Genomic DNA, 26892 nt, shown 5'->3' with positions numbered 1-26892 from the left:
GAACGCGCTATTGCGATGGCCTTGTTATGAACAGCAGGCGAGTACTGTTGGCGTTTAGCGGCTTGCGGACGAAATCGCGTCGCTTTTTTTCTTTGGGGGGACCGGCCTCGCGTGTCTGATGAATTAAGCCAATAACGTTTGTTTTTTCAATCCATGGCTTGGACCCGCAAGCCACCTACTGTCGCAGGTGGTCTCGTAAGGGAAAAACATATCAAGATCCCTCTACCAGATATTGTTCGCATGTACAACTTCAACATGGGCGGTGTTGACAAGGCAGACCGAATGATAAGTTACTACGTGATAAAAGCAGGCGTCAACAAGTCGACAATCAGAGCCATCTTTCACCTCTTCGACATTGCCCTCAACAACTTCTGGGTGCAGAACACGCAGGACGTACGCTCCCTAAAGAAACAGCGGAAAGAAATACTCAAATATATGCAGTTCCACCAATCTGTTGCTGAGACTCTCATGGCTCAAGGGAAAAAGCAGGATGAAACGGAGAGTGAGAACGAAACCGAGTGGCACCCGCCATCAAAGCAGGCTCGGCTGTCTCCTCGAGAACACCAAGAAAAGAGCACTACCCACTACTCAATACTGGCACCCACTACAAAAGCTGCCCGTTGCAGACTACAGGGCTGCGACATGAAAACAAGTTCTTTTGCACCAAATGTCGCCTCTTCTTCGGCATCACCAAGGACAAACAGGTGTTTTGAAATTGCCCACGGGAAGTGAACACAAGAGCAAAATTTTTTTAAGCAGAGGAATGCTCTTCTTATGTACTTTATTGACTACTTTTCCTTTTGAGTAACTAAAATATTTTTGCACACGAGTTTTGCGTAATATCTGCAGTACGTCATTACGTGCGCGCTGGGTGAAGAAAGACCGGGTAGCATCCCAGTGTCCTATATATTGGACATCGCGCTAAGCTGAAATTATCACGGCTATTGAAAAAACATTTAACACTTTTCACCTTCATAACCATACTGATTTATTCTGAAAGTTTGGGAAAAATCTGTGCACCCGAATGCATCCCGGGTCTCAGGAGGATATTGCAAAGCCAGAGACGCGTCATGTATAAGGCGTTTTGCAGCCGCACTGCTCTCCCGCACTTACCTCTGGAGACGCTGCAGCGCCATCTAGCCCCGTCGCCACGAAGTCCACACTTGGCGCTTGTGTGAATTTAGTCAAGACTGTCTGAAGACATGTGACGCGGGTTCCGCCCAGCACTTGAGAAAGGTGACAAATATTTCGCGGGTATGGCGCCTCGGCTCTCCGCATTTCCTTTTCCGGTGACAGGCGCCACTCCAAGCCCGAAAACTGTAGTAAACGGGATGTGCGCTCAAGCTTACCTCTTTCTGATTAGAAGACCAGTGTTCTACCTATGCTTCCGGTCACCACCCGGTGGCGCTATACCAATCCAGGTACTTCCAAATGAGGAAGGACCACTAAACTTCAACAAATGCACTCTCTCACCAGAACAGGAATCGTCCTCTCAGGTGCAGCATTCGGCCGCTACCTCGCTTATCACTCTTGCAATTCAACCGTGGCCCTCAGACCCCAGCGGCTGTGGATCAGTTGACCAATGGGGCGGCGAGACCTGCGACGCGCCAGGGGGTGCTGAGAATCTTTGAATCCGGAGAAGACGGCGCCGGAAACGGAACCTGACAATGCTTAATACGCGAACCCTTTCGAGCAGGCTTTATTTAGGAATTATCAGGCGTTGACTGGGACACTATTGGCCTTTGTGAAATTAGATGAACTGGTGAGCCTTAGGCAGTGCTGAATAACGGCCACGTCCTCTGCTACAGTGGTCTTCCACATATAAGAGAATAAACGACATAATTTCTAATTCTTGAGGACATGTGCAACATTCATGAATTCTACAGCAATAATGAGGGCGCGGAGTTGTTCTAATAAAGCTAAAAGGAGACAGAATAAAGGTAATACAAGCCTACGATCCAACCTCCACTCATGATGATAAACAATTGGAACAGTTTCATGAAGATGTTGAATTGGGAATAAGATAGGGGCAAACTAAGTATACTGTACTCATAGGCGACTTTAATTAAAATGCGAGGGAAATTCAGGCTGTTAAGCAAACAATTGATAACTACGGCATCAATTCTAGGAATATCAGAGGGGAGAAAGGAATATGCCCTGAATAATGAATACCACGAGGAAGCGCAGTAACAGGGAGTGGAACTGGAAATGCCCTAACGGAGAAACAAGAAATGAAATACATTTCGTACTCTCTGCCGATCCCAGCAAAGTGCAGGATGTAGAAGCGTTAGGCACGGTAAAAGGCAATGATCATAGGTGAGTGAGGTCAGGATTGCTCTCAATTTAAAGAACAGAGAGAGAGAGAGAGAGCGAACTTTTATTGTCAACGTTGCGTGGAGTTTTCTTTCCCAGCGGTGGGGGCTAGCGTGGCAGACAAAAAAAAAAAAACAACGTTAGTCAAGAGGAAACAGACCAACCTAGTGGCAGCAAGGGTAAAAGCAGACGAATTCAGTCTGGTGCTCGCAAACAAATATGCAGCTTTGGAGCAGGAAGATGCAGTTAACATAGATGTAAGGAATGAAACTCTAACGAGGCTAATTTCCGAAGCACCACTTGAACTACGAGGTAGAACACCAAGGAACCGAGTAGGTAAGCTCTCCCAAGTAACAAAGGACCTAACAAAAAACGACAAAGCATGAGACATTATAACTCCAAAACTCCAAAACTGATAAACAAGAACAAACTAAGTGATATTCGAATTAGTAAGGTCGGAAAGATTGAGGAAGCTGTAAGAAATGGCAGCAGCATGACATCAGTAAGAAGAAAACTTGCCATAGGACACGGCAAGATATATGCAGTGAAAACAAATTTCCGCCGAGACACTTAAGACTCCTTACGTGTCAGAATGCGAAAGCGTTATAGTCACTTTCGTGACATGTTTCTTTTCCTGCGCGTTCCTTGTCCGCGCAAGCTCTCACTTGCGTTCTAATTGCGCCTCACTGAGGACAAATGAAAACGCGTCAAGCGTCTCAATGTGCTAGCTTCTTCGCGGGTAGTTCATAATTTGAAGGACCACTCAGTAGCATTCAATTGGACAATAATTATTTGTATTTTATGCAATCGTTTTATGCACTCATAACGTGGCGCCACCTGCTACACAGTGGCTACGCCATCACGGGCCCAGCGACGAGCGCACTATACTCCATTCATCTCACAAGTCGTTTGCAGCACTGTCGATGGTACGAGGTATACATAGGTAATACCCCTTCGCAGTGATATGTAGTTCTCAGCGTAACTGTCTTATTACTGGCGGCATTAGGGAGTTAGTTTTGTTGTTACATGATACCTTACAGCGATACGTGACATGTTAGGCCTTTGCGCATGCACGTCGTATACCACGAATTACCGCGGCGGTGTGCAGGCGACACGGCACGGAGGAGCACATCTCGAGGGGCAACCGGCCTTCCTATTGGCTAAGGAATACTGCAGCGTTCACACTGCTGCAAGCAACTAGTGAAATGGAGTATAGTTCACACGTTTAGTTAGCCAGATGGCTGCGATGTGACATGCGCAATGACGCACCCACAGGGCACACATTTTGTCAACCAGAACCATGGAGCTGCCGTGACGTCGGAGAAGGAGGCTCGTCTCACAACCGTGAGGCCCGGGTTCCCTCCCCAACCATAACGAAATTTGCCTAATATTATTTTCAGAGGCAAATAATTTATTTTGTTTACATGGACTTCCCACAGAAATTTGACGTAGAATCGAGTATTTTTTATGTGGTTTTAGTCTTTGCCATCGGCCATTTTTGGTATCATCATTCAGTCACGGTGCCGACTACAACGCCAGAGGTCCGCGTAAAGGGGCATATAATGATTTCGTATGAATGAGCAGCAATGCTTACTGTAATCAGCAATGTCGATCTATAATAAAAGCAGCAGAAAATTATTTACTGACCTGTGCAGTAACTCGAGCAGCCATGCAATCTTTCATTGGATGTATTCATGACCAGGATACAGAGGTTCCGCTCATTACTAGCGATGAAGTTAGAAGGGCCTTTCGAGACATGGACCCCGGGAAAAAGCAGCAGGACAAGATGGAAGAATCCTCGATTTATTAAAAGATGAAGGAGATATTCAGCTTGTGTCCATTTATACGCAATGCCCCACGACTTCAAGTGTACCAGATATCTGGAAGAATGCTACCATTATACTAATCTTTAAGAAGAGAGAGGTTAAAGAATTGACGAATTAAAGGCTCAATAACTTGCTTTCAGCATTGTATAAAACATTCACCAGAATATTTTCCAATAGAATCATGGCAACACTTGATTTTAATCAACAATGACAACAGGCTGACTTCATGGAGGGATATTCTGCACACGATTATGTTCATGTCATCAATCAGGTAATCGAGAAACCTGCGGAGCACAATCAACCTATATATGCGGCTTTCATAGAATATGAAAAAGTAACCGGTTCAGAAGAGATAACAGCAGTCATGGAGGTATTGCGTAACAAATGAGCACAGTTGTCATACATGAATATCTTGGGAAATATGTACAATGACTGCACAGCTACGTTTAATGTCCACAAAAATGTAGAAAGATGCCTACAAAGCAGGGGAAAGGGCAGTTATACACGCTCTCTCCTATGCTATTCCCTGCATGCGTTGAAATATTAAGCTATAATGCTGAGAAGGTTTTGGAGTGAGGATCGACGGCGAATATCTCAACAACCTTCGGCTTGAAGATGACATTATCCTGTTCAGAAACACTGGGAATCAAGTACAAAAAGGATTGTTGACTAACCGAGGAAGTGCAAGAGTAGAGTTGAGGATTATTGTGTAGAAGATACGGGTAATGTTCAAAAGCCTGGCAAGAAGACAATAATTCATGATTACCAGACAACCTCGAGACTCTATGCACGAGTACATTTATCCAGCTCCAAACATGGAGGTATCCAACTCCAAACATGGAATTGTCTGTTTCCCTCCCGTAGAAGCCCATGTATTTAGAGCAGACGGGAATTTCACAATATTTACAGCTTCAATGGGAACTGCGCATTTATTACAAGTAAATGAAACCCGGCGTAATGTTAGAGACGTATTAGAGGCTAAGTTGTATGCAATTTCTTTTGGGATACTTTTTATAAAGTAAGAGTTAGAACTGTTTTCTGTTCCATGCTCATCCCATAGACGGCCATGTATAGTATGCAGACGGGAATTCTGTAACGTTTAGAAATGCACTGCAAATTCTTCAGGAGAAGTAAATGAAACTCGGCGTAATGATAGAGTCGTCTTAGCGATTAATTTCAGTAGGATTGTTTTTCAAAATGCCTGCAATACACTGAACGCTACAGAGCACTTGCGAGAAAGAACAGACGGAAATTTTCTCGTGCCCTAGCGGCGCTTAGATTGACGGACATCGACCACCGCTGGAGAGTCGTTATGTACAGCTTTGCTGTAGAAAGCCGCAGTGTTGCCCGAAAGGCGAAGCAACGATTGCGATAGCAAATTATTAGAAAGCTATACGAAGTAAGGATAGCAGCTTTATCGGCCGTATAAGCATGTAAACATTCGTTTACTAAGTTAACAAGCATGCTGACACGCACGCACAGGCAAACATGCACACATCTCACTCGATCACCTCGGACCGTCACCGTCAAAACGCTGGCGCGAGGAAGCTCGGCAGCAGCAAGCGAATTGACCTACCTTCGTGCTGCCTCTTGCATGAGCGCAACGCTCGCGTGCCTAGACTGTCCCCATCGTAGATGGCTTTGAAAAATTAGGAGGACGCGTAAGCTTCGCCTTTAAGTGTGCAAAGCGATAGCATTCAAAGATCCCTGACTGTTTTTGGCGCTTCCCGGTGACCGCAGCGTATGTAACCGCAATGTTCCCAAGGAAACACTGGCGGCGAACGCTATGAACGAAGGCAAGTTTTCAGGTAGAAACTCGCGGACTTGACTTGCGTGGGCCGATCTCCAGTTATTGTTTCGCACTTTTAATATTTCAGTCTGAGAAAATTCAACATAAGATGCGTGCGCTGTCGTTGTTTTGCTTCATGACATTTCTTTCTTGGCCCTCATTCTCAGAATTCCGAGTTTATAACCTTGTAAAGCATTTAGGACAAGCTATGACCAAATTGAATTAATAGAAGAACTTTAGTGCCGTATAGAATATGTACGCCAACTTTCACTCACAAGACGACCGACCGTGCACGCCGGTACTGGATTTTCTGCAGCACAGGGTCGTTACCGCGATCACGTATAAATAGCCCCCCCCCCCCGCCCTCCCGGGTGGTGGCACTGGCCCGTAAAACGCGCCGCACAGGCGCCTGATTAGAGCGCAGCCCCCTCCCTCCGGACTCCTGGCGCCTTGCGCGCTTTGGAAGCTGGTGCGCTTTCTCGCAGCCTTCCTCCTTTGCGCATAATATTGTCACGGTGCCACGAGAGCAATAAAGACGACGATCACCAACAAGACGAAAGAGACGACGTAGAAGGGCTAACCTACGGTTTGGCCATACTGGTTTTAACGGCCATATTCAGAGTAAACACGGTGCCATTTGACCTTATGTCTCTGCTCGTTTCATTTTTGGTGGAGGTGCTTGGTATTGCACAAGACGCAACTCCACAGCGGGCATGTCCTCGGCCATCCTACCACGCTGACAGACGACCAGGCCGCTGGGTTAAGCACAACGTCAGCACCCAGCGCACCCACGCCGTCGGGATACACGACACCGTAACCATCATTCGTCTTGATCCATCCGCGTGACTTCGGCACCTTCTCTGGTAACGGAACCGATAAAGTCGACATCGGACAATGGCTTGGCATTTACGAACGCGTCGCTTCACACAACTGATGGTACCGGACAGTGGTGCTTCCAAATCTTCTGCCTCCAGGAAGCAGCACGCACTTGGTACGACCCATACGAAGAATAGTTGGCCAGCTGGGACGTATGCAAGCAAGAACTTCGCGAACTCTTCGGCGAGCTCGCTGGTCGCAAGAGTGCCGCTGCAAAAGACCTATCTTGTCAGGCTCAGACAGCTACCGAGTCGTACGTTGCGTACATCCTTGATGTCCTAGCTCTTTGGCACCGCGTGGATGCCAGTATGCCCGAGGCTGAAAAGGTGAGGCACATTCTGAAAGGCATCGCCGATGATGCGTTTAACTTGCTCGTTTTTAAAGGCTGCTCGACAGTAGACGAAATTATGCGTGAGTGCAGACGTTTCGAAGACGGAAAGAGCCGTGGCATTGCCGGACATTTCGTGCGGCTTTGCAACACCGCCGCTACGTCGTCCTGCGAAGACGCTCATTCGGCCCTTCAATCGTCCACTACAGATAGCGTTGTCCGAATTGTGCGGCGCGAAACAGAGGCTGCGTCTTCTTTCGCGCGCCCTTCTAAGGACACGCAGTCGACGATCTCCCTCACCTATGCAGTTGACTGCGAAGAACTGGCCAGCGCAGGTATTCAACCAGTGTGCTCCATAACACGCCCTGCGGTTAACCCTGCCCCTCTTCATCGACCTCCACCGACGCTATCGACATCCGGCCCAATGGTGAACACCAGACGACAAGCCCATGCGCTTCCATTGCAGGGGTTCGGGGCACATTTCTCGCTATTGCCGTTATCGCCAGCCGTCATTTTCACGCTGCACGTTCTACTACCGCCCCAATGGCCACCAGCACCAGCTATTTCATGCTCCATACGAACCGACATACCACGACCGCTGCCCTTATGCGTTCATCAGATGCCCGAGCCGTTTGCCGTCGCCGCACGATCGTCGGTCCCGCTCGCCCCGGCCACGTCGTTTTTGACAATGACGTTTATTTTTGCATCAGTGCACGACGCGAGGGGCATGTAGAAAGAGCTGCCACACGGACCGCTTCGAGAGGCCCCCGCATTGGCGCGGCATTAGCAAAGACAAAGGCCAATGTTTACAAATGGTATTTACAGAAAATTGAGCATCGCGAACCATGCGAAGCAAATGAAGAAAAAAAGATGTGCTCTAGCAACAGGGCACAGTAAAAAACATCTCAAACCAATAAAGATAAAAAATCAATGATAGGCTCAACGGTATCGCAACTCTTCAAAAAACACGAGGGCAACAAGGATAATCAAAGCACAAGCCATAACAATAACATTTCTCACACAAAATAAACAAACGAAAAACCAAGAATACAAGCTATACAATGGGACTAGTTAGTTGCGATGAGGAAAAATTTGCGAAAGCCAGGGATACAATCTAGTGCAGGCAGAAATAACTGTACAGAGCTTTAAATAAGGTATTTTCCAATCCATTGGTTTCGTTGTGTAATTTATTCAGTAACCTTGGCAGGTTGTTGCGAAGAGTTTGTTGTCCGTATGTCGTTCTAGTGGTTTTTACTTTCCAGAATTCTCTGGTCCTTGTCGTGTATGTTGTAATGTTGATTTTTAAATCCGCCAGTGTTCTTAGAAAGCTGACTCCATTTTTTATTTCTTGTTTGTATGCTCTACAGAGTCGATAATCGTGCATACTGGGAATTTGCATTATACTGTATTTTATAAAAAAATCACGTGCATGAACATATTTTGGGACATTTTCTACGACTAGTAAGAATTTTTTTTGCACTACATAAAGTTTTTCTAAATTTCTCTGTGTGGTAGTAGCCCAAACTAGGTGACAGTAGTTTAGACTAGAAACAGTGTGTTGAAAATCAGCATCGTTATTTTTGTTGGAAGCACATGACGGTTACGGTGAACAAGCCGGATTGTTTGAGATAATTTTGTCGCCAAGGAATTTGCATGCGTATCCCAAGATAAGTTTTCTTGAAAGATAACACCTATAGTATGGAACTATATCGATAGGCGTTACATTTAGCAATATAGGCGTATTAATTATTACGCTTTTCTTTTTGCTTCGGAAAACTCTTGCTTTTGTTTTGTTTATGTTTATTTTAATACTATTTTGACGTGTCCATTCATGTAATCTTTGAAGGATTTAGTTTGCTTCCTCAACTAATTCATCCGCCGACTTTCTTATCAGGAAGATGCTAGTATCATCGGCGTAAATTATATACTTTGCCTTGATACTGATACTAATGATATCATTATTATATAAATTAAGGAGGAAAGGGCCCAAAATACTGCCTTGTGGCACGCCATAAGAAATCGGCAGTGGACTAGAGAATTATGTGGCTTACTTCTTTTTCATCCACAGGTTTAAGGAAAATAGTGTTGCAATTAACCGCAACAATGCTAAGATCATTTGGTAGCATAGGCTTATTACCTGCACTTGCGAAATATATATTAAATGTATCTGCAAGCCACCTCCCAGATAATTCTACGCCAGGAATATCTAATTTAAGAATGTTACTGATAGGCGGATGATGCCTCAATACAGAGTTGAGCATTTTCCACATAATCTCAGAGCATCCAGTAGCAGTTGCAAAGACATTTACAAAATATTCTCGCGTAGCTTTGTTTATATGTTTATCTAGGCGATGACTGCACACTTAAGATTGGCGGAATAATTCGATGTCTTTAGTTGAAATAAACTTGCCATAGAGAATATGTTTATGCGCGATTCGTCTGAGAAGCTCAGAGTTAATCCATGGGTTCCGAATTTTTTTGCTTGGCCTAATGCGCATTGAGGGAAAGCTAGATTCATATATCGATTTAACACTGTGAAGAAATTTTTCATAGGCCCCATTTGCTTCGTTGGTTAACAGGCATTTTCTATTTGTTCCCGAAATATAGACAAATTTCGCGGGGTTATTTTTTGGATCTGTTGCATTGGATGCATTACCTTTTCCCGTACGTGCCCTTTGGCGCAATTAAATATTGGCAAGTGGTCACTGAGGTCATAGGCAAATACACCCGCCTTAACTTTCTCAGGGATGATATTTGTGCAAAAAATATCAATTAAAGATGATGAATTTTCAGTAACTCTAGTGGGCAAGTTTATTACATTCACTAAACCATTCATTTTCAGTAAAATATCTAATTGTAAAGTTTGAGAATCATTTTCATCCTATTAATATTGATGTGCCCGCCGTAGATTAAATCAAGCCGATTTTTATTAACAAACTGAAAGATTTGTTCTAATTTACAAAAAAATTGCTAACGCTGCCATTCGGAGGGCGCTAACACACTGTAATAACGGAGTTATGCATTTTTATTGCTAGAGTTTCATAGTCAGCTGTTGCGGAAAGTTCGGGCAGTAAGTCACACTCGAATACTTCCTTTACCAGGATACATACTCCCCCTCCCCGAGAGTATGACCGATTTAAGTAGGAGGTACTATAATTTGGGATACGGAAAATATCCGTATTGTTCATGGACCACGTTTCTGTTAACAGTATCGTATCAAATTATTGCCCTAGCTGTTCAAAAAACCAGCAGAACTAATTTTTCTTATTTGAAACTGAGCGGATGTTTAGATTAAAGCATTCAAAGGATTGCTGAAATTTTTTTACCTAAATGCTGACTGAATACTTGGGGCAATATGCAAGTATCCCCACTTGCACAAGTCGTCGTTATCAAGAACTGTTTTTAAGCGGGTTTATCAAAATCCCTCTCGGTAGAAACAGCTACTGCGCGTTCACCGTCCGCTTTTCGGACAAGAACGCGGCCGTTTCTGTGCCACACATATTTGTAGTTTGCTCGCTTCGCCCATATCTTTGTCCGAAAGAGTAAATCATGCGTCCTTTTTGTCACATTTTCAAGCAGGAATACCATAGAGTTTCTCACTACATTACCTAGAGGGAAATCTCGCGCTGCTGCGCTGTGGTATGCAGGGGAATGCCGGTATGTTGTGACTTCGGATTGGTATCATTCTCGGAGAGACAGGACACCTTGAAGACGCGCTTGGCAAGCACCGTTCCGTCTGTCACAATGAGTCATTTTCTACTAAAACTGCACGTCAAAAGTTGTTTTGGTTTTAATATTACGCAAAATTATGTTTTGTTTAACTATGAGAACTTGTTATTGCGTGTACGATTATATGTTACGTAAAAAGTGTCAGCGGGCCGCTAAAGTTGGAGCACAGACGACACGGTTCGCGCTCGTTTTGAAACAGTTTGTCATCTGTTCTTGCTTTTCTTCCCTTGGTCATGCATTGTAGTTGAGTAAAGATGTAATATGCGTGAATGGAAACATTTTATGAAGATTTTACTTTGAGAACGCGTTATTTGTGTAGCCATATCCACGTTTTAGACGAAGCCTCGTACAACACCAGCCAACACGAGCCTCGCAGACACATATACCGTCATTCCCATGATGGCACGGTGCCTCCTTAAGAAACTCCCATAGACGGTGGCGCCAGATTTCCCTCTAGCTGTTATAGTGAGATACTCTATGAGGAATACATCCTCTTTCGATTCACGCAACTTCTTTCTTTTTTTCAACTAACGGTCCCTATCGGCTTGTTTCGCGAAGCGACAGATTATACCCTGTATCTTTTCTTTCTTTGAAGGCAGCCGCTGAACTGAAACAACGTCATTTTCTGAGAGCTGTGGCTCTCAGAAAAGTTCGAGCTGCATGGCTACTTCGTTCAGCCTTTCGAGCAGGTTTTCTTTTTCAGAGTGTTGAATACCACGAAATTCCAGGTTTAAGCGGCGGCTCCACCACTCAAGTTGGTCAATTTCAGCGTGAAGCTGATTGACGTCACTCTCGTTTCCTTAAAGTCTTTCGGTTCTGCGTTTTAGATCCTTGATCTCATTTTCATTTCGCTCCGTTCGTTGTTGCAGCTCATCGTACTGTTCGCTCAGAAATTGTAAAGTGTCTTCAATGCCTTCAACTACCTCTCGGAGTGGGAACAGCTGGTAAAGATTTCCGTTAATTGTCATTGACTGCCGCACATCTTGCGCGTAAGAGTCATCACTAGATTTGTTAGGTTGCATACGTAATTTCTGCTGTCTACAAGATGTGCAGCGCCAAGCCAGGCGGTATGCATCTTACTTTGACCTAATTGTCGTGTCCGAGATACCCGAGCATTTCTGGGTGTGAAAGTTAGAAGTACAGTCACTACATTCAATGGCAGAGTCTGAAACAGTAAGCGTTAGCTCACAAGTGGCGCATATCACATTGCAGGACATGGTCACAATTTGGCAGCAGCAGCATCAGCAATAGGGGAAAAATAAAGTACTAAGTATAGAAATACTAACCTGCGAAAAGGCAGGTTGTTACTTGGACGATGCTTTTTCGATGCTGCCGCTGCCGCCGATGTGAAAGCAGGCCTCTATTCCCACTACTTTATAGCTTGCTCTGTCGATGGTGGCGCTTCATGAAGACTGCGGCATGATCCGGACAAAGAGGGCTTGCAGCAGAGACGCTCGCAAAGCTACGCCCACCAAGGATGAAGCAAGCACGGTGGCGACGTCACAGGACAGCCGGCGTTATTTTATAGCTCGGTCTGTCGATGGTGGCGCTTGATGAAGACTGCGGCGTGATCCGGACAAAGAGGGCTTGCAGCAGAGCTACGCCCACCAAGGTTGAAGCAAGCATGGTAGCGACGTCACAGGACAGCCGGCGTTATATTATAGCTAGCTCTGTCGATGGTGGCGCTTGATGAAGACTGCGGCGTGATCCGGACAAAGAGGACTTGCAGCAGACGCGCTCGCAGAGCTACGCCCACCAAGGTTGAAGCAAGCACGGTAGCGACGTCACAGGACAGGGGGCGTTATATCATAGCTCGGTCTGTCGATGGTGGCGCTTGATGAAGACTGCGGCGTGATCCGGACAAAGAGGGCTTGCAGCAGAGCTACGCCCACCAAGGTTGAAGCAAGCATGGTAGCGACGTCACAGGACAGCCGGCGTTATATTATAGCTAGCTCTGTCGATGGTGGCGCTTGATGAAGATTGCGGCGTGATCCGGACAAAGAGGACTTGCAGCAGACGCGCTCGCAGAGCTACGCCCACCAAGGTTGAAGCAAGCACGGTGGCGACGTCACAGGACAGCCGGCGTTATTTTATAGCTCGGTCTGTCGATGGTGGCGCTTGATGAAGACTGCGGCGTGATCCGGACAAAGAGGGCTTGCAGCAGAGCTACGCCCACCAAGGTTGAAGCAAGCATGGTAGCGACGTCACAGGACATCCGGCGTTATATTATAGCATACTCTGTCGATGGTGGCGCTTGATGAAGACTGCGGCGTGATCCGGACAAAGAGGACTTGCAGCAGACGCGCTCGCAGAGCTACGCCCACCAAGGTTGAAGCAAGCACGGTGGCTACGTCACAGGACAGCCGGCGTTATTTTATAGCTCGGTCTGTCGATGGTGGCGCTTGATGAAGACTGCGGCGTGATCCGGACAAAGAGGGCTTGCAGCAGAGCTACGCCCACCAAGGTTGAAGCAAGCATGGTAGCGACGTCACAGGACATCCGGCGTTATATTATAGTATACTCTGTCGATGGTGGCGCTTGATGAAGACTGCGGCGTGATCCGGACAAAGAGGACTTGCAGCAGACGCGCTCGCAGAGCTACGCCCACCAAGGTTGAAGCAAGCACGGTGGCGACGTCACAGGACAGCCGGCGTTATATCATAGCTCGGTCTGTCGATGATGGCGCTTGATGAAGACTGCGGCGTGATCCGGACAATGAGGGCTTGCAGCAGAGCTACGCCCACCAAGGTTGAAGCAAGCATGGTAGCGACGTCACAGGACAGCCGGCGTTATATTATAGCTAGCTCTGTCGATGGTGGCGCTTGATGAAGACTGCGGCGTGATCCGGACAAAGAGGACTTGCAGCAGACGCGCTCGCAGAGCTACGCCCACCAAGGTTGAAGCAAGCACGGTAGCGACGTCACAGGACAGCTGGCGTTATATCATAGCTCGGTCTGTCGATGGTGGCGCTTGATGAAGACTGCGGCGTGATCCGGACAAAGAGGGCTTGCAGCAGAGCTACGCCCACCAAGGTTGAAGCAAGCACGGTGGCGACGTCACAGGACAGCCGGCGTTATTTTATAGCTTGCTCTGTCGATGGTGGCGCTTGATGAAGATTGCGGCGTGATCCGGACAAAGAGGACTTGCAGCAGACGCGCTGGCAGAGCTACGCCCACCAAGGTTGAAGCAAGCACGGTGGCGACGTCACAGGACAGCCGGCGTTATATCATAGCTCGGTCTGTCGATGGTGGCGCTTGATGAAGACTGCGGCGTGATCCGGACAAAGAGGGCTTGCAGCAGAGCTACGCCCACCAAGGTTGAAGCAAGCATGGTAGCGACGTCACAGGACAGCCGGCGTTATATTATAGCTAGCTCTGTCGATGGTGGCGCTTGATGAAGACTGCGGCGTGATCCGGACAAAGAGGACTTGCAGCAGACGCGCTCGCAGAGCTACGCCCACCAAGGTTGAAGCAAGCACGGTAGCGACGTCACAGGACAGCCGGCGTTATCTGCGACAAGGCAGGTTGGTACTTGGACGATGCTTCTGCGATGCTACCGCTGCCGTCGATGTCGCAATTTTCATCGCATTACCCTTCTGTATGCTCATCCCCGAAAAATTGACGGATGCAGCTCCCGGGGGTGATGTTGCATTTGACACTCGACCTACAAATGCTCTCCTTACCTTGCCGAAAGATCAGAACCTAATCGCCGCAGAAGTTGATGCCCTACCTGTCACTGCCCTGGTCGACAGCGGCGCACATATCTCGGTCATGAGTGCTTATCTGCGTAATCGGCTCAAGAAAGTGCTCCTGCCGTGTCCCGCGTCGCACGAGTCGCTGATGGGGAAACTCCCGCTGTGCTGGGAATGCGTGCAGCTCGTGTCAGCGTAGCGTGTCGCCACAGATCTGTATTGTTCCATGTACTTGATCATTGTCCTCACGACGTGATTCTTGGCTTTGATTTTTTAGCTGCCCATTCAGCTATAATTGACTGCTCGGCTGGTGTAGTCAAAGTTGAGTTCCTTGATGTTACCGACCTTGCCGACACCGTTCCAATTCAGCTCTGTTGCGTCGACTTTGTTCGTCTATCTCCGCAGGCACTGGGCCTGTATCACTGCTGTGCCCAACCCCTGCGTACCAGATGGTGACTATGTCGTCACTCCCTGTCTCAGTGCCTTACTTTCGCACGGCGTGTCGCTTCTTCACACAGTAGTGACCGTGTCGACTAACGAAACTCACCTTCCGCTCCTGAATTTAGGACTCTGCCCTCAGGGGCTACCGAAAGGAATCTCTCTCGCCGCACTGTCGCCGTTGCACGAATGCGACCTTTCTTCCCTCTTGCCTCTTCCGTCTTCCTCCAACTCTTCCGCCGCCTGTAATTCTCATTCCGCCGCGTCGCCTCCAGCGCACGACATTACACAGATGATAGCCCTGGACCTTACCCCACAGAAACCAATGATTATCGTTGTCTTCTCACATCATCTTTCGACATTTTTGACCTGAGCGGTCCGCCTATGGGACAAACCTCCCTAGTTCAGCATCGCATACAAACCGGCGATTCACCGCCGATTCGCAGACCGCCGTATCGCGCGTCACACGCCAAGCGCCGAGAAATATAACAGGAGGTTGATGCTTATCAAGGGCAGTCTTGAACCATATCGTCGTGCCCGTGGGCTTCGCCTGTTGTCTTGGTAAGAAAAAGGACAACACCTGGCGATTCTTCATAGATTATCGCCGTGTAAACATGATAACAACGAAGGATCTCTATCCACTGCCACGCATAGACAGCGCATTAGATTGCCTACACAGTGCGAGGTATTCTTCATCGCTAGACCTGCGCTCTGGTTACTGGCAGATTGCCGCCGATGACATAGATGACAGCATTTGTTACGCCAGACGACCTTTATCAGTTTCAAGTCATGCCATTCGGCTTGTGCAACGCTGCGGCCACCTTCTAGCACAGGATGGACCCTCTCTTGCACAGTTTTAAGTGGTTTACATGCCCTTGTTACCTCGACGACGTCATCGTGTTCTTGCCGACCTTCGCGACACACTTTGAACGCCTTTCCTCTATTTTTTTTCGTTTTCCGTGCTGCTGTGCTACAATTAAATTCTTGAAAGTGCCACTTTGGTCACCGACAAATTATTATTCATGGTGATCTCGTCGACTCCTCTGGCGTTCGCCCCGATCCCGTCAAAGTTCGTGCTGTTCTCGAGCTTTGTAGGCCTATGCTCTTATTTCCGTCGATTTGTCAGAAATTTTGCGTACATTGCTCGGCCTCTGACTTATCTTCTGATGAAAGGCGCCCCATTTTTATGGGGTCCTGATGAAGCTGCTGCCTTCCAACGCCTTCTGACCTTGCTCACTACTCCGTCAATTCTTGCTCACTTCGACCCATTTGCCCCAACAGAGGCCCGTACAGATGCTAGTGGCTATGGAATCGGCGCGGTTTTAGCTCAGTGTCAACGTGGCCATGACAAAGTTATTGCGTACGCAAGTCGCCTGCTTTCACCCACCGAACGCAATTACTCTATTACGGAGCGCGAGTGCCTCGCACTCGTATAGGCAATGAACTGATTCCGGCCGTACTTATACCGTCGACCTTTCACTGTTACCACGGACCATCACGCGCTCTACTGGCACTAGACACTTAAGGATCCAACGGGCCTTCTAGTTCGCTGCGCACTACGTTTTCAAGAATTCACCTATACGGTGTTGCACAAGTCCCGTAGGCTACACCAGGATGCCGACTGTTTGTCTCGGCACCCCGTCGACGCCCCTGACTCCAGTGATGCAACTGCTGGAATATTCACGCTCTGCGCCTTCCACTACATTAGCGAGGAGTAAGCACGTGATACACCCTTGCACGACCTCATCAGCCGCCTCCGTTCTGACCCGTCAGACCCCTCGCTTAGCTCGTTCTTCGTTTTGGACGGCATCTTATACCTTCGAAATATGCACACAGAATGACATGAACTGCTGATAGTCGTTCCTTCTCATCTCCGGGCAACTGTACTCGCGCAACTTATGAGGTCCCCACCACTGGCCACCTGAGTGCTTCCAGGTACTACGACCGTGTCCGGCGTCGATTTTTCTGGCCTGTACTCAACCGTATCGCGCGGCGTGATGTCGCTCCTTGCGAACCATGCCAACGTCGTAAGAAGCCTGCTCTGCTTCCGGCTGAAACCTTCCAGCCAGTGGGCACGGCGAAACCGAAGGAATCATGCCACTCACCAAAAGATCTATGCTCCTTCCCCAGGTTAGTTTGTCTGTTTCTACATTCCGCAGTAACGATATTACGTTGGTGGTTTTTCCGTGCCCACGGACATGCTTGTCAATTGCATACGACTGTTTTTGAATGTGTAAATTGCTTGTCTGCGGAGACATTGAAGAAAATCCAGGCCCTACAGTTGAAGAAATGTTTGGGGGCCTTCAGTCAGGGCAAGCAAGCATATTAACTGAGCTAACTGGTATTCGGGAGCGTCTTACATCGAATGACCAAGCCGTCGCCACTCCTAATAAACGATTAAATGCAATCGATAAGCTACTGCTAGCAATGAGCAAGAAATCGCCTAAATTCATACTCTAAAAGACAAAATTCGGGCTTTACATCAAGTGGTTATGAAACAAATCGAAAAACTAACTGACCTCGAAGAGCAAAATCGCCCATCATAGTTGTTTTCAGTGTCAAAGCGCAAGAAGATCAAGATGATGAAACGTTTCGAAAAGCAGTCATAGACCACATTAAAAGAAAACTGCAGCAATAATGCAAATCTATCGCGCGTACTCATCGTCTTGGAATACAGCCAGGAAAAAGAACTGTTATCGTATATTTTCATGATTCTGGAAAAAAAGAGCGTTTTTCGCAACGTACGTAATCTGAAGGGTAGCGGTATATCCAACGTCGATCCAAATAGGTCGCGAAGCTTCGGGCGAAAAGCGGTTCAGTACAGATTGTCACCGACATCAGCAAGGGGGGTTATGGGAGCAACGATTGAAGCGCGTCTAGGTTTGGAGGGAACAAACATTGGGAATGAAAAAAGCGTTTTTTTTTTAAATTCAAGCGAGACGCAGTTAGATTCATTCAACGAAAATAAAATGCCTGGTCAACTTTATATATTCGCGACGAGTTAAGAAAATACAAGTTTATTCAATTTTATTGTTATTAATAAATGCGTTTATTTTCGGCGCCCATCGTTACAGGGGGCGTTGACGCCACTATCACTTGCAATGCAATGCACGTCTTAAAATGGGCAGAAAGGCGCACTCGTAAAGTTCACCTGTTCAAGTACGCCCCCCTCACAGTTTGCGCTTTCTTGCTTGTCGAAGTTTGAATTTGGTGACGCGGGTAGCTTCATCGCTTCTTAATCGGTTCAATCAAAAGTAGTGAGTTACGACCGCCAGATAGTTGTGTAGTTGTTTTCGTGCGACTGCGCCGGCCGACGAGCTTGGCGTCCGACGATAGGATCAGCACTCCACACCTAAAGCTTTCGCCGGCCTCCAAAGAGAGTATGTTCTGTGCAGGGGTGCGATTTCGACAACCGTACGGCTGGCTTTTCCTGCATCGCTTTCCGCGCTGAAAGCTCGACACGCCCATCAAGTGGAATGGCGGGACACTTGAATATATAGCTCCAAAAGCAGGCCAAGAAAACAAATTTCGCGCCTTCGAAAACAAAATACGTCACTTCTGCTTTTAACGAACATGCCGTCACATTATTTTTTTTTCCGCCGGAAGTGTTCCCACCACATGCAGATGGCGCTAAGCCCCATGAACCGGCGATGGACCGCCATGTTTTGAACGTATGGGCTCCTATGGAAGCTTCGCTACCACGTATATTTACCTTCGTATATCTATCTAGAATGATTACAGCACAGAAACTCTGAGAAAACGAAAACTTCTTCGGGAAACTGTCAAACGGGACGTCGATAATGAAAAACGTGCTTTTCTTATCAATGACAAACTGAAATTTGATGGCTGCGTTTATGCTTGGGATGGCAGTACAGCTCAACGTGTTGTCGTGAGCCGCGAAACCGAAACTTTTAGTAATGCATGAGAGAACACGTATGCCGTTTCTAAAGCCCTGCTAGTGCTAAATTCCAATGCCAGAAGTATAACAAATAAGGTAGAACAGCTTGAATGCGTCCTCTTCAGATACGACCCCATATTACAGTTGTCGCGGAAATCTCGCTGCATGATGGTGTTAGCAACGAAATACTGGTATCAGCATCACATGAGATTTTCTGTCGGGACCGTGGATCGAGGGGAGCAGGTATTGCAGTTATTCTATAAAGCACGTTTTCCGCAGAAATACTTCCTCAGATCGAAAACCATGAGAATCTGTTTTTGAAAGTTAACTGTTGGGGCATGTAGTTGGGTAGGCGCGGTTTATAGACCACCATCATCCCCGCCCAAGTTCTTGTCCTCACTGCGTGACTACATGACTGTGCTGAAACACCGAAAAATTATCATGGCGGGCGATTTCAACATACCCGCAGTTAATTGGCTGCACGGGCCCAAGATTGAGCTGGCCGATAGCCCTCTTCTCGACATAATGTTTGCAGGTGACATGGAGCAAGTTGTGCTTTAAATCGCACGTGGCAATGCTGATACTAGTTCAATTTTGGATCTTGTATTTCTTAGCAAAAATATGACACAGCTGGAAGTCCGAGTGGCGGAGGGCATATCTGACCACAAGCTTGTGCTGGTCAGTAGTAGGCTTGATAGCTGTGAAAGGAAGCACGTTAAGTCCTGCAAAACTCTTAGAGATTTTATTAATACCATTGATCAATCTATCCTTGATGAACTTTGCAAGCTGTTCGACAACTTACCAAAAACTGATGTTACTTCACTGTGGCATGCGTTTGTGACCTGCGTTAACTACTGTACCGAAGCCGTCCTGCCGACTAAACGTATTAAACCACAACAAAGAAACTCATGGATTGAGAGAAAAATTATACATATAAAACGCAGGTTAAAACGTGCCAAAAACCACCGGAACAAAAACCCTGAAGTAGTCGCCCCTTGCAAGTCCAGATTTCAGACGCAATGTCTGAAAAAAATATTCTTCTAATACTTTGCCAAATACGTAAAAACCAGTCCCGATATATTTGGGCGATATCTTGGCGGTGGAAACACACATTTGCAAAAATTTAGGCAACGCGATATTCTGATCACCGATCCTCAGGAAATATCTAACATAATGAATGAATATTTCCGTTTCGTGCCGTTCGCGTTAAGAATACGATCGAGCCAAGTGTCAGTCAACACAGAACCTCGTTGCTTTATTTGCTCAACTATTTATGCGTTGTGGGTAGGAGAGGGAAAACGTTTACAATAGCTTTCGAGGGCATGTTTGCTGATTCCATCGTTAGTGGGCATGCGCAGTAATGCCGAGTTGAACATGATGCGTATGTCTTTATAAAACACGATACATCCTTTTCTCTGTACCAACACGAAAGTCAAAATATTATCGAACGGCATTGCGAGGGGTTACGAACATTGCTAAAAATTTCTGCCGTATTGGAGGGTCTGTGGCGGTCTTCTTTGCCGTGTTGATCTCCTCAAAAGCGAACTTGTCTCATTTGATATCACCGGTGCACCTCCTATTGACGACGTATGTAGGCTTACAATGCCGTCATTAACGCTTTCGTCGTCCATGGAATCTTAGGTGGATGACTCCATGCCGAATGGTTCGGCTGTCGCAAGAAGGTGCTGTCGGTTCCGACACAGCATTTTGCCGTCTTCTGTCTCTACACGGTAGGGCCTTGGTTGCTCCGCTCGCATCACTCTGGCTTTGGTATCCCATCGGTCTCCGCGCACTCGCACGACTTGTCCTTTCCGCAAAGGAGCCAGGTAGCGTCTCGGCTGCTCCGTCTGTCGATCCTTCCGCACAGACGCGCTGGGTACCTCCGCAATATCCGGCAAAGGCGTTCAAAGCCGTCGACAAAATAGCAGTTCACCTGGCGATCTGCCGTCTTCCAGATGACATCACCTGTAACTGAGCAATCCAAGCCAGAAGTCCCCGCTTCCTTCGGTTGTTTTTATTTAAGGATTATTTTAACCACCTGAACCCCTTTCTCGGCCAAGCCATTTGAGCGTGGAAACCGCGGGCTCGAAATAACATGCTGGAAATCGTATCTTTTTGAGAAGAGGTTAGAGAGAGAGTCAACGTTTATTGTAGTATAGGTTGTTTGGTTATGGTAGGTGAAGCCCCTCCTCCAGGGCCCCACTGGTTACAGCAGCTCGCCGGGCCTGGTCAAGGGTCGCCAGTTGGCTTCCCAATTCCACTTCGGCGAGTCGCGCCTCCCACGACCAGTTATGTAGAGTGTTGTCTAGCAGCGGCGAGGTGGCAGCCGCCGGACGTAACGCGCACTGGAATGTTATGTGTTCCAATGTCGGTGTTCCTTCACACCACGGGCATGTGTTGCTGTATTTGTCTGGTTACATTTTGTGTAGCCTGTATAAATGTGGGGAAGTGTTTGTTTGCAGGCGACGCCAGTCCCGTGCTTGCCTCCTGTCTAGGTCTGGGTGAGGAAGGGCTTTGGTTCGCCTACTTAGCCGTTGTAATTCGAGGATTTCTCTTGGCGCACCGGGTGCCCAGGTGTTCTCTCGGGCGGTGTGGCCCGCGGCTCGGCCTGTCATCCCTCGAGCCAAGCGGTCCGCCCGTTCGTTCCCCGCTATCCCTGTGTGCGCCGGGCACCAGGTCACGCAATGATCCAGGGTGAGTTCCGTCCCTAGGATGCGGAAGACGCAGCCCGGTAAAGCCCCCCCAAGGAAGAGGCGGCAGGCGTCCTGCGAGTCTGTCAGCACGTAGACCGATTGGCCCTTAGCTTCCGCGGCGCGTATGGCCAGGGCTATGGCCACAGCTTCGGCCGTTGCAACCGATTTCGTGTGTATGGATGCTGCTGCGGTTGTTCGGCCTTGGCTAGTTACGACTGCTGCAAATGTATTGAGGGTGCCTGTATTCTTGTGATACGAACTCGCGTCTGTAAAGTAAGTATTCGGATCGCTTCGCCGCCTTAGTAAGGTGGCTGCCCACGCGCGTCTCCGTGCCGCATGATGGACTGGGTGCATGCGACGAGGGATTGGCGCCACGTGGATCCGCTCTCAGATTTCAGATGGCAGTAGTATTGTTTCGTCGCCGCAATATTGTGGTGCCAATGGATAGTGAAGTCTTTGTAAAACCGAGCGTCCCTGAGGTGTCGTGTTTAGCCGTTCACGCTGCGCCATTAGGGTGGCCGCTGCATATTCCTCGAAAGTGTTCATCATTCCTAATTCGTTCAGTCGGATCGTGCTTGTGCTTTCAGGCAGGCCGAGTGCTGCTTTACAGGCGATTCTTATGAGCATATCCGCATGTTCGATGTCGTTACGCCGCGTGGTTTGGAAAGGCAGAGCGTACGTTAGACGACTAATGACGAAGGCGTTTACTAGTTGCATGGTGTCTGCTTCGGTCACGCCTTCTCGGCTGCGTGTAACTCTGCTAATAAGCCCAGTTACGATCCGAACAGTGCGTCTGAGATTGGAGAGCGCTATGCTAACGCTGTCCGTTTCTTGAATGCACATTCCCAGTACGCGCAGGTGGGACCCCCTTTTGATGGGCTCTCCCTCCAAGGTGAGCTGCAGATACGGAGCCCTGGTCGCTAGGGTATGTCTAGGTCTAATATGAATATACTCCGATTTCGCTGGAGCGCACCTCATGCCTGCTCGCCTCATGTAGCTTTCAATGGTGTTGATGGCCTGTTGAAGCGTGTCTTGTCGGTTTCCGTAGGACCCTTTGCAGGCCCAGAGTGTAATGTCGTCTGCATATATGGCGCAGCCAAGGTCCCGGTTCTTCTGTAAGTCCAGGGCCATTCTACGTAAGCCGATGTTAAAAAGAAGTGGTGACAATATGGATCCTTGAGGAGTGCCCTTATCTGGTAGGCGATACAGGGCAGAACGTGCTGAACCCAGTCCTATTTTTGCGGAGCGGCTGCTCAGGAAGTCTTGAACGTAATGAAATACTCTTTCTCCACACCCGACATCTCGTAGTCCGTCTAGTATTGTAGTGTGTGAGATGTTATCAAATGCCTTATGGACGTCGAGTGCTAGCAGGATTCTGTCCATACTGCCCGGAGGAGGATCGAGCACCTCATCTCTTAATAGAAGAAAGACGTCCTGTGCACAGATTCTCCTGCGGAAACCGAACATGGATTCAGGGAAGAGTGAGTTTCGTTGTGGGCTTCGAGTCGGGATAGAATTACTCGTGCAAAGAGCTTGCCCATGCAAGACGTGAGCGATATGGGCCTGAGATGGTTGAGCTCGCGCGGCTTGCCCGGTTTTGGTATAAGCACGATGTCTGCCTCCTTCCATTCTCGCGGTAGTCTTCCGTCGGGTCGCCAGACCTGTTCATTGAAGAAGTCGACTAAGTGCTGTAGGGCTACACCACTAAGGTTGCGCAGCATTGCATTGGTGATTTAGTCGGGTCCAGGAGCCGTGTTCTTCTTGAAGGTTTGTGCCGCTGCGTAGAGCTCAGAGAAGGTGATGGGGGCGTCCAAGCTCGAGTTGTCCTGTCCTTGGTATTCTCTCATAACGAGTGAAGATGTCTGGGCAGCGCCGGTGTAGGTGCATTTTAGGTGCTCGAGTAGTTCTTGTTCTGAGCCCTTGTATTCTCCTAAGAGCCATCGCATGACGTTAGACGTCTCGGTGCGCGTGCTAGTTGGGCCTAACATGGACCGAATAATGGCCCAAGTCTTCTTGGTGCTGAGGGTGCCTCTGAGAGAGTCACAGAAGCTGCGCCAATTTTGATTATTCAGCTCCTTTGCACAGGCGTTAGCTACGTTTGCCGGCAAAGCTATTCGGCGCCTAAGTTTGCGATTACGCCGCTGCGGCTTCCAGCGTTTCGTGAGGCTTCTGTGGGTATCCCAGAGGTGGGCGAGATGGCTGTCTACTGCTGGTGCTTCCGTTGTGGTCTTGACCTCTCTGATGGCGGCAGCATGGGCTTCCTTGAGGAAAGTTGTCCAACCTGCGGCCGTGGCTGGAAATGAGGAAACAGCCTGCTGTTTTTCTCTATACCTTTTCCAATGAATGAGCCTGTCCACCCCTAGGGGCTGTCGAACTTTAGCTGTGTCAACATTGATACATAATAGATAGTGATCACTACCTAGCGTTTCGTCTAGGTTACACCAGGTGACCCTCGCCTCATTGTTGAAAAACGTAAGGTCCGGCGTGGTGTCCCGGGCAACGCTGTTTCCTATCCTTGAAGGAGTGCCTGGCTGCGTAATCAGTACAAGTTCGTGGGACTGAGTTTCTCGTAGTAGATTGAAGCCCTTGGCGGTGTCGCGTTGATAACCCCATGCGGAGTGCCAAGCGTTAAAGTCTCCGAGAAAGATTAGTCGGTCTTTCGTTGAGAGCAAGGTAGATACGTGACTTAAGATTAATGAAAAATCGGTCCTCTTATCCCTGGAGGGGCTATATACGTTGGTTATCAGGCACTTGGGACGACCCTTCTTAACTGGCCAAATGGTGATTATTTGGTGGTGGATTTCTACGCCAGGTGCTATGGCGACAGTGATTGTCAGGTCCTTGCGGGCCAATGCTGCCACTTCAGGGTAGTTCGAATCGCCGTAAGAACGGTAGCCCCCAATGGGTATCCGCATGTTGCCCACTTCCTGAAGACAAATAATGTCAGGTGGGACGAGCGCCGCCTTGATATATTGTATAAGTGCAGCATGTTTGTTATGTAGTGATCGGCAGTTCCACTGCCAAATTACGAGATTCTTTTGGTGTGTAGGTGTGTAGTTAGCCAGAGTATGGGCTCTCGAAATTTTCTGTCTGTGGTTACGGTGACCTTTGTATCTCGGTTCTCCGGCTAAGGCTGCTACGACGTTTTCGCGTTTTTTTTACTCCTTTGGGCGAGTCGTCGACGTACCGCTTAAGATTGTGAAGCTCTGCAAAAAATAATTGCATTTGTGCGCACATATTTTCTAGTTTCCGTTCCAGATGAGTCATAGGTGTAGGCATCTGTGCTATAGGCTGCGTTTGTGATAGTGGTTTGGTCTGTGTTGGGTTTGTCTGTGTGTTGGACAGATGTGCGGGTGCGTTTGTTTTGTGGGTTCCTCCGTGCGTTGTCATGCTTGCCATTTGTCGTTTAGGTGTTTCGAGTTCATTTTTCATGCTGTCCAGGCTTGTCCTAAGTTGTCTGTTTTCGGCAACTATTTTCTTGTATTCCTCGTTTTGTGTGATAGGTGGGGTTGTGGAGGACGCGACCGCTGCCCAGCTTACCTGTGGATTTGTCAGAACGGAGGCCGCCTTCGGTGCTTCTCTGGATGATCGTTGCGTCTGCCTTGCTTCTCCTTCCTGGACGCGCTCTCGTGCTCGAGAGCGGGATCCGCTCGGGTGAGGTGACGCTGATCTGGACCGAGCGTTCAGTCGGTGTGGAGATGGGGATCTTGTCCTTCCCTGTCGGTCGCGTTGGTCGCTCCTATGGCCGTTTGTGTAGTCCAATTCCTCATCCTTTGAGGCGAACCAGCGAGGTTTTTTCTGTCCTTCATTGCGCTTGTCAGTGCTCTTTCTGACTTGAGGTTTTTTCGGTTGCTTGAGGCGTCATTCGCAGCTGCGGTCCGCGGTGACGTGGGCCCCCTCACACGAGGCACACTTTGGCTCACACGGGTGTCCTTCCACTGCGTTTCTGACTCCACAAATTCGGCACACTCGCAGGTCGGGCTGTGGACAGACGTCTGTCCGATGCCCTTTTCCATGGCATGTTTTGCACACCTGAACAGTAGCACGGTAAGGATGACACAGGAGTTCGCCTCCGTTGTAGTACACCACCCGAGGTAGTGACGGGCCGCAGAAAGTAAGGGCGGCACTCTTTGTTTCTCCGATCATTCTTGCTTGGATAAGTTCGACGCCTTGAGTCCGTATGCGTATGTTTGCTATGATGGTCTCCGGTGGCGTTCGGGGTGGGAGTCCATGTATAACTCCTCGGATAGCTTCCTCTCCGGTGGCAACGTATATGTTAACGTCATGCGAACGTCCGTTGATAGTGAGGATGTGGACTCGGCGTGCATGCTCCGCGACCTCTTGTCTCGATGTCGAAAGTATGGCGATATTGGAGCCGGGCTTTATACGGAGCAAAAATTGCTCACCTCTTATTTGGTAGTCGCAGGCCGTGACGATCGCTTCGGCGAGGGCCGGCGTGCTGATAGTCTTCAAAGGTAGTCCCTGGTGTGGTCGGATAACTATCTTGAAGTCATCCTTAGGAAGAGGAGGAAGTTTGGGTATGCCTCTTCGTCGTTTCCTTAGTTTCGCCGGGTTAGTGCTGCCCGTTGAGTCCGTTTCTCGCTTGCGCTCTCGAGCCTGCTGCTTCTTTTGCCGTAGTGTCAGGACTGTCTGCCAGTCGTCGTCCGTCCGCTGGCGTCCCCCGGCGTTGTGGTGAACGGAGCCTGTTATTCCGTCTTCTGTTCTGTCTAAATTTGTTAGATCCATGTTCTCTGCTGCTGTGGTCTCACCTTGCATAGTCGTCGTCGTCTGAAGTTCGCTAAGCGTTCCCGTAGCCATGCCCAGGCAGAACGGTTGCTGCCCTTCGCGTTCGTCACGCGTCGGAGCAGCACCGGCTGCTGCGCCGAGCTGGCGTCGGGGTTATCGACGCTGACCCGTAGTCCGGGTTTGTAGGATCGCTGGGCTTCACCAGCTTCACCAAGGGCCACGTGGGTAGCACACCCGCGTTCCTTGTATCCTCAAGAGTCGACTGGTATCTCGGTACCGTGGGTGGAAGCACTAGTCTACCAAAAAACACATCGAAACGCAGGGCGAGATGCAAGCAGTACTGCGCTCGAGAAGAGGCGAAACTCGCGGCTGGAGAATTGCGGTCCGCTGTCAGTGCACACTTCTTTTGGTATGCCGTATCTAGCAACTATTGCTCTTAGTCTATCAATCGCACCGTTGTGCTGACGTGCCCTGCAACTGCTCAACCTCGGCAAAATTAGACAATGCATCAGGCGCACAAAGATACGATTTCCCAGCTTACTGGAAGATGTCAACACCAATCCTA

General features: G+C 48.4%; 1 protein-coding gene and 1 pseudogene across 1 annotated transcript in view; one reads left to right on the top strand and one right to left on the bottom strand.

Annotated features, from left to right (window-relative positions):
• Positions 1 to 26892, top strand: part of LOC142578586 (transient-receptor-potential-like protein) — a 241302-nt gene that overhangs the window by 97415 nt on the left and 116995 nt on the right. The gene's annotated exons all lie outside the window — the stretch shown is intronic.
• On the bottom strand, positions 10535 to 11829 carry LOC142577631 (uncharacterized; annotated as a pseudogene).

The sequence above is a fragment of the Dermacentor variabilis genome, chromosome 4 (assembly GCF_050947875.1).
Source record: "Dermacentor variabilis isolate Ectoservices chromosome 4, ASM5094787v1, whole genome shotgun sequence".
Taxonomy (NCBI): domain Eukaryota; kingdom Metazoa; phylum Arthropoda; class Arachnida; order Ixodida; family Ixodidae; genus Dermacentor; species Dermacentor variabilis.
Note: the sequence above shows the minus strand (reverse complement) of the source record. Positions and strands in the feature narration are given on the sequence as shown.